The following is a 9,653-nucleotide window of genomic DNA, read 5'->3' as shown; positions in this document are numbered from 1 at the left end:
AGAAATATATATATATATATATATATATATATATATATATATATATATATATATATATATATATATATATATATATATATATATATATATATATATATATAAATTGTCAAACAGAAATAAAGACCTTCTTCTTCTGGAAGTGCCCGGAAGACCTTCTTCTTCTGGAAGTTACTAAGGCCTATTCCGGAAGCAATGCTTCCGGAATAGGCCTTAGTAACTTCCGGAAGAAGGTCTTCCGGAAGTGGTCATTCCGGACATTCCTCCTGCTGTGCCTAAAATTTCTTCCGGATATAGTTTTTACTGTTTTTCTTCTCTAAAAACTAGTCGGAAAACGAAAAAAATACTCATAAACGCATACCTCCGACGAAATAGGAAGAACAACCACTAATAAAACTTCAAATACGGAACACAGGACCACCAAATCTTCAAATACTTCACGGGACCACCAATTGAAACTGCAAAAGGGACCACCACCGGAACAACAGCAAGCAACCAAAACCAAAACGGAAGAAACAAAGCAGAGAAGAAAGCGCAGTAAAAAGAAGCGTGAACGCGTTAATTTAAAGAAAATTACACAAGGGAAAAATCGTCATTACATACGCATTAAATATTATTTTATTTTTACTTATTATTATAAAATGAAAATTCTTTTTTCTTCATTTTGTTATAAAATAATAATCATTTTTTATATTATATATTAACTTTTGTAATAGAAATTAAATGTTACCATAATAAATAATTTATATTTTTAATAAAATTTACGAATTAATTAATTTTTATGGTTTAAATTATACTAAATTGTCACACAAATTAATATTTGACATGCGGGTAAAAAATAAATTATAAATATTAGTCATAATTACGTTCACTAATTATTTAATTATTTATGTATAATAATATTAATTATTTTATAATTTAGTTTATCCATTAAAAATAAATTATTACAAAATAAAATATTTTTTTCAAAAAAACTAACTTCCGGAAGCACCTTCTTCCGGAAGTTTCCGGAAGAACCTTCTTCCGGAAACATTCCGGATGACGTTCTTCCGAAAGTATTTTCTGGGTACTTCCGGAAGTCACAAATTCTTCTTCCGGAAAATTTCCGGAAAAAATCTTCTTCTGGAAGAAGAATTGCTAAATGACAGTTTCGCCACTTCACTGTTTGCTGGGTGCCCCAACAATAATGCTGGATGTATGTAGCAACTCCCTGTGTTTTTGTAGATGACCCAAAGATGAATAAAGTAGGAAGAAAGGTAGACATTGGGGGAATTGTTAAACGCATTCTATAATTGCTAAGTATAGATACCCCCACCCTTTTAAAGAAACCCTAAAGCTATCTATTACCCCAACTCCTCCCCCTCCTTTTCTGATTTCACTAACCGCTCCTGCAGTCTATTTTTATTTTACTTCTCTTCGATATCCTTTCTTCATTTGTTTTAATTTCATTTTTTTTTAATGTCAGCATGCTAACACAAAAATGTGTTTTCATGGGAAGTATCTACAATGGAAACTCTGTTTTCATTTTGCATTAGGATTTTTTTTTGGTAATATTATTATCATTAAATTAATTTTAATTTTAAAAAAATTAATTTTAATGTGAATATTATAAATTGATAAAAATGAGATATATATAAAAATATTCGAGCAATAATATTCTTTTAATTATATCATGTAAACATTCAATACATATAATCCGGGATGGATGGAACTAGAAAAAAAATGTTAGGGGGGCATATTTAATCTCTTTGGTTAACAGGAAACTCTTATATATCTTTAGACACAATTAATCCAACGCTCTATATTAATAGCATCAATTTCTTCTAACTGAGTTTTTCGACATTATAAAAATCTTTCATCAAGTTCAAAACTTTGTAGTGAATTATTTGAAGTTAATGGCATACGAGTAGGTTGAGATCGATGGATCAAAATTATTAATTTATTTCTTAAAAAATGAATAAGAAGTTATAAATTATCGTACTTCAACAAGTCAATTGCAAATTTTTATCAAACACATAATAAAAAAAATAACATTAAAAAATAATTTAGTAATTCAAGATAAAATAACACTAAATTATTTTTAGTCTAAAGACAACAATTTAAAAAGAACATAATATTTAAAAATAATAAGTTGAATATAATATTTAAGTTTAAAGCACACACGTATTACATGAATCAATATTTGATATCAAAATTTGTTAAAATCAAATTAGATAATATGGATATATGATGTGGGTGAATCAATTTCCTTTTGGGGTTGGGAAAAGACAAATCATCTAATATTGTTGGAGATAAAGGTGTATGTCTAATATTTAGTCTATCATGTTACTAATTTTAATAAAAAAAATATTTTTATTTTATTATCATATTTATTATTGTATTAAATTATTAATTTGACAAGTCTTTGATTAAAATTAGAGGCTTGTTATCATGATAGAGATTATGATAATGATAAATAAATCCTTTATAATTTTAATCTAAATTATTCTTGATCATAGGATTATTATGAATATGAAATCAATAATCCGGATAGATCAATATATATGTAATGATTTTTATTGGATAAAGATTAATAGATTTCATTTATTAAATTGCATATATAGATGATGTACATGTGAATGTCAATTGGAAGTTTTTGAGAAAAAAATATAATAATTTCCTTTGACGTGAGATTATCGTAGTAATTAACAAGTTATTTGTTATATTTTAATTTCAGATACCTAATGTCTTAGGACACTAGTTGAATGAATATTAAATATGATTAAATAATTCTAGAATTAATGATTAATTAATAAGAAATCCATCAACTCCATGTAATGAGTTTGAGATCTATGATAAAATTAACGACTTGGTCAGGACAATTGAACGAAAGAAGAAAAAAGTTTCTTAAGTTATTAATTAATTAAATATAATGTGTTAATTTATTAGAGTTTGATAATAATACTATATTCTAGAGTTAACCTTAAGCTATAAATGATGAAAAAAATATTATTCTTCTGTTGGTTCCTGAAGGTAAAAAATATTATTTCATGCTATCCGAACTTTAAGGAGTGTTACTAGACGTATACTTTGATTAGTAAATTAATTATGATTAATTTACTATCAATTTAGTATTGAATCTACAGGGTCACACATAAAGGAGTGTTCCAATCTTTGCAAAAGAAAATAATTTATTTGATAATTAAATTAGAGAATTTAATTCAATCAAATAAATATTTTAGTGGAATATTATTATATTCTTTGCTAGCACCAAGAATATAATTAGTATGAACAAAGAGTATTATTTTATAAATGTGGAAGTTGTCCATAATACAAGAATAAGACTTTATTGTTACATATCAGGATCAAGTCATGTGATTACTTATCGTGACTAGTCTATGATAAGTATCTTTGCCTTATACAAGGAAGCTTCTTAGGATAAAAAAGATATATGAGATAATTTTTATTTTCAAATATAAAGATAAATACATATGAAATTATTTTAAATAAAATCTCTCATTTTTTAAAAGGACCAACTCCATATCTCTTTAACATTATAAATAGAAGCATCTACTTGATAGCAAAATGTATTAGACACAAACCAGAAAAGTTCAAACATAGTTTTAGACCTAAAAGTAGAAAGGGGGTTTTCTCTTTAGAGTTTTACTCATCAAAGAGTAGATAGTAAAGATTGGTCTCAACGTGGATACACATAGAGTCTTTGCACTATTTTGTTCTTCAAGAACGCACATCTGAGTACGTAAATTTCTTTTTTCTCTATTTATTATTGTTGTATATTTTGAATGTAAATAGATCCTAATTTTTCGCTTTTCAAGTGCTGGAAACACTTCTATGTAACTTAAAACTATTACATAATTTTTGTAGCAATTCCAATGCAAACTTCATTTAAATAATTTGTCTAATATTATTTGATTAAATAACCAATGTATTGTTGTACAAATCAAACCAATCATGAAACAATGTGTGTATTGTCTAACATGGGTAAGAATCATACAAATAGAAGGTTAATTCCTGTGGCTACATTTTTTTTATCAAAACAATTTTACTAATTCCAACTCATTTTTCTAACCTTGCTCAAATTGGATCCTTTCTATTTTGCTATAAAAAATATGCTTACGAAGTTTTTCTAACTTATTAATTTTCACTAATCTTAGATACTTGACCTTGAAAAATGAATAAATTCAAGCTCCATCATGTACTATTTACATCATCAACTTCTTTCCCGTCCCTAAAACAATAAGTTCTAGTGGAACATAACAAATGATGTTAAGTCAAGAGCATGTGGTAAACACTAGAAGAGAAATACCTCATAGTATCACCTTGTACTGGAGTGAAAGTGCATGGGAGAAACAAAAAATTAAGGCAACAAACTTAATCATTTAACAATATATATTAAGTAACTTATGTTATTTAGGGGGCCAGTTGCCCCTATTGGCTTATAGGTAGTTTCGTTCCAGCACATAGCACATTAAATTAAATTTTTGTTTTTAGTTGAAATTGATTAGTTAGACTAAAATAAAATTTTGATCCCTTATTAGGTTTTAATTTTGTCTCTTATTAGGTTTTAATTTTGTGCGGGGTGTTAGTTAAAAAAAAGGAATAAAGGGTATACTTAGCAAAAAAGGGCATGGGTTTAACAATTTCCTACATTGCTTTCAACAGGTGTGAACTTTATTGGGTTTATGGCCCAATAAAAGAGTTGAGGATTTGGTACACTAGTGTAGGTAAACCAATCAGTTGTGGATTGGAAAATTCAATTAGCTGAGTTATGGACCAAATGAAAAAACCAGTCAGTTTGACTAAAAAAACACTAAGTAATAAAATCTCTACATTGTGTTTAAGGGTATTGCTATTGGCCCCATCCAAATTGCTCTTGACCTCTACCAGCCTAATGTAAAGACCAAGATACCCTTTTGCAATAATTTACACAACCCTTCTCCACCCGACTAGTCTCTTCTCCTTCCATTTCTTCATTCCTATTATCCTTTCCACTTTCCCTTTCTTCATTCCTTCCTTCCTTTCCTCTTTCCCTCTCTTCACTTCTTACCTCATGAAACTCTCCCTTGTGCAGGTATATTTTCCTTGTGTTTGTAAACATTTTTCATTTTGCACAATGAAATCGTGATTATGTTTTTTTTTGGGGTTTTGGTAATATAACGGAATCACGATTCCGTTGTGTTACAGTTTTGTTGCACAACGAATCACAATTTCGTTGTGCAGCAAATTCGCTCCTCATGTAATATAACAGAATCACATTTCCGTTGTGTAACAATTTATGTAGCATAACAAAATCATGATTTTTTTGTGTTTGACATTTAGTGGGAATGGGTTTAGAGGGGTTAAAAACTGTCAAAAAAATGCCAACCTTAAAGCATTTACAAGTTTTTTTTTTTTTTTTGCATTTGTTGGGAGTTTAAAATCATTGGTAACAATTAAAATGCATAATTGATTATATTACAACATAATTGATTATCTCTTGCAACATAATCAATTATGTTGCTTTTTTAAATAAATCTTTTCAATTAACTCTTTTAGTCAAGGTTGGTCTTATGAAGGATCATAAAAGGAACGACTGTCAGACCCTTATTCCGTCCGGTGACTATCGTTCGTTGATCTTTTGATTCTTACTAGTTGACTTACGACATTGAACGCCAGTTACAGCGCAAAGCAAGGAACCACTCAGTGTTTCGATTCGGAAAACAAAAGACACCAAGGAAGGAGGGCAAAAGGGTATTTTCCTTGCATTTTCTAGGCCCCAGCTCGCCCAGGCCAACATTTGGCTCACCTGGGCCATCAAATAACTACATGGTTAAGAAATTAGCTCGCCTAGGCGAGCTCATTACTTAAGGGTTAAGGTTCAGCTTGCCTGGGCGAGCTGCAACTGCCCCAAAGTGGCCTTTTGCCTATAAATAGGCATGATGAGGGGTGTTTTGAGGGGTTAGAAGGTTCAACACTGAAGGGAATTGAGAGAAAAGAAGAAGAAAGAGAAAAAGAAGAACAAGAAAGAAGAGGAAACAAAGCCGAGAGGTTACCAAATCGCGATCGCGATCAGTCCCTACGTCGTTTCTTGTTCTACGTTCTTCGTGCGACAGTCAGTTAGTTTTATTTTTAAGGATTGAATGTGATTTATGTACCTTTAGTGGTCCCCCCTGTTATTATGTGCACATTCATCTCCTCCATCTATCATCGGTAATCTCGTTTTTTTTTTGTAAAGTTTAATCTCAACCGATCACTAGTGCCGTAAAGTTGTCTTTAAAGAGATTGAAAGTTAATAGACAAAAAAGCAAAATAAAACCAACTCATAACTAAACTTCATTTCATCAAATATCACTTGAGATCGTTTCAAGGTCCAACGCTTTTAATGATTCTCTCTGCTTTTCAAAAATTTAAAACATCGTTTCAAGGTCCAACACCTTAAATAACTCTTTGTTTGCAATTAAAATGAATATTTTAAATGCATAAAACCAACTCAACACACAAACTTTTAGACTTAAAGAACTATGCAGGTCTGAATTTCTCATCACACCTGAGGGTATGTAGGAGCAAGGGCAGCCCCCTTAACGACCCCAAAAAGTAAAAAAATATAAAAAGGGGAAAATAAATAGTACTAAAGTCACATTTTTGCACACTCGATTAAAGGCTATCGTCCATTGTGACTGGCGCATAGGGTGCTAATAGCTTTCCCTATGCGTAAACAACTCCCGGACCCTTATTTTCAAAATTCGCAGATCTCCTTTTGGTTTTTTCTAATGTTTTCCTCGAATAAACGTTGGTGGCGACTCCACGTGTTTTCTTCCTAGGAGATGAACGCTTTGGCTTATTTATTTTGCTTTTGCTGTCCCGTCGTGAGGTAGGTTGCAACAATGACATACGTCTTTTGTAGATAAAATACATATGCATCAATACATGGTCATAGAGAAGTATATTCATTTGTAGTGCTTAAAGAGAAAATACATCAAAGTAGACTGATCCAAAAATATACAAATAATGAAGTTACCCATCCATATATACGACAAAAGAATGACCTAAGTTAGACTACTAATAGTTACTAGACCCCTTTAAAAACATAAGGCCTTGTAAAAAGTAAGCATCATCAGAAGTCCTTACTGAGAGTCTTGAGTTCATGTCATCTCCATTATCAAAGCTGATCCTTTCCTCATCATTTGAATGCAACTGCTCGTCACTAATGAAACTCCCAACATTGCTAATCTTGGAACCAAAATATATGTACCCATAATCTCTACTCATATCCTAGAAGGGTGTAAATGAGCAATCCCTTAGAGACAGGTGGAGGAAAAATCTCTAATGATGCTAGGAAGTTCTATAACAGAGGAGCATGGATTTCCATGGCCCATACCTAAGGTGCCATCCAATTGATGTACCCTAGACTATTGCTGGGGATAAGCATTTGCCATCTCATCATTAGCTAAAGGTGATCGTGGTGCTACTCATACAAAGCTTTCGGGTGTTGTAGTAGAGAATGCCAATGGTAGAGTAAGGTCTTCAATGGGGAGCTAGATACCTGGTTTCAATGATGGAAAGTAGAATGTTATAGGTTCCTAATAAGTCGAAAAACCCATCTAAGTATCGTATCCCCAATTCCTTTAAGCAAAGTGAATGTTCCTTATCTGGTGGAAGGCCACCATATACTCAATTTGTGAACACATACAAAAAGAAGCAAAAAAAAAGAGTGAGGTTTTCACAAGCCTCATTCATCAATCTTAATAGACTTAACAAACAAAGAATATTCAACAAGGGGAACCCATATTTGACCTAAGTTTAAGACTTAACCTTAAACTTTAACCAAACATATGGATCCATACCCAACTTCTGATGATCAACCATGGCCATCATTGGATGATGTGATCCTTACTAGGAGCGGATCGCTTGATATAGGTCATAGAGTTTGGATGACATCACTTCCAGAGAGGGAAGATAAGTTAGGGTAGACGCCATAAGGATTACCTCGATAAGTCCAAGATTGGTTCAACAAGGAACCCAGAAAGAAGCTCTCACAAAATATTTTCAAAATGCCAAAAGTTCCTTCAATTGAAAACAAGTTCAATACATATAGTGTATCTGAGGTGCAGCTAAAAAGACACCAATTTTATTTAATTAAAATGACAACAAAAATAGAATAGGTCTTCAAATTAGTTTGAGCCAAAATGACAACGAAAAATAGAAATAGAAAAAAAAACATATGTGGCATAGGCCTTCAAATTAGTTTGGGCCTTCAACAATAATTAGGATTCTTGGTAGTGCCTCTGGGCCTTCATCCTTCTTCACTTGGACTTTGTTAAGTATCTGATATCATTTGTTGGAGGGTATTCTCTGACTATTTGGTCCTACTTCTGGTCATAAATCCTTGTATTTGGGCAGTTTTAGGATTCTCATCATTCCCTCCTTCTTGGAAAGCATTTGCCCTTAAATCTTCAGAATCACCACCTGTAACGAATAGAGTCAAGTCAACAACATTAAATGAAGAACTTTTTCCACACTAACCTAAAATATCGATCTTGTAAGCATTGTCATTGATCCTTTCTAGCACTTGGAATGGTCTGTCGCCTCTAGGTTGAACTTTGGACTTCCTTTGTTTAGGAAACCTCTCTTTCCTCATGTGTACCCAAACCCAATCACCTGGTTCAAGTACCACTTTCTTCCTATTCTTGTTGGCTTGCTTGGCATGAATTTCATTCTTCTTTGCAATTTGAGCCTTCACTTGCTCATGCAATCTTTTCACATACTCAACTTTAGCTTGTGCATCCTTTTGCTTAAAAATATAAATGTTAGGCAATGATAAAAAATCAAGAGGAGTCAAGGGATTAAAACCATACACTACTTCAAATGGAGAGTGTTGTGTAGTGCTATGTACAACCCTATTGTATGCAAATTCAACATGAGGTAGACATTCTTCCCAACTCTTTATATTCTATTTAATCACATCTCTAAGAAGAGAAGACAAAGTTTTGTTTACTACCTCAGTTTGGCCAACGGTTTAAGGATGACATGTGGTGGAAAAAATAAGCTTTGTTCCCACCTTACCCCACAATGTTCTCCAAAAGTGACTAAGGAACTTGGTGTCTCAGTCTAAAATGATGCTTCTTGGTAGTCCGTGGAGATGCACCCCTTCCTTGAAAAATAAATCAGCAACATGTCACACATCATCATTTTTCTTACATGGTATGAAATGTTCCATTTTTGAGAACCTGTCAATCACAACAAAAATAGAGTCCTTACCATTCCTTGTTCGAGGCAAACCTAAAACAAAATCCATAGATAAATCAGTCCAAGGATATTCAGGAACATGTAAAAGAGATTAAAGACCATGAGGCATGACCTTAGACTTTTAGTGCTTACAAACAATGCACCGTGCACAAAACTTATACACATCATGTTTCATATGCGGCCAATAGAAATGCTCCTGTAACATGTCTAAAGTCTTTTGAACCCTAAAATGCCTTATTAATCCCCCCGCACGGGCTTCTTTCACAAGCAATCTTCTCATGGATCCTTTGGGTACACATAATCGTTTTTCTTTGAACAAATAGTCATTATGTCGAAAGAACCCATTTTGAGTAGTGTCAGACCCTAATTTCATCCGGGGACTATTATTCATTGATGTTTTGATTCTCACTAGCTGAATTGCATTGTTCGAC

The sequence above is a fragment of the Glycine max genome, chromosome 16 (genome assembly GCF_000004515.6).
Source record: "Glycine max cultivar Williams 82 chromosome 16, Glycine_max_v4.0, whole genome shotgun sequence".
NCBI classification, from domain to species: Eukaryota; Viridiplantae; Streptophyta; class Magnoliopsida; order Fabales; family Fabaceae; genus Glycine; species Glycine max.
Note: the sequence above shows the minus strand (reverse complement) of the source record.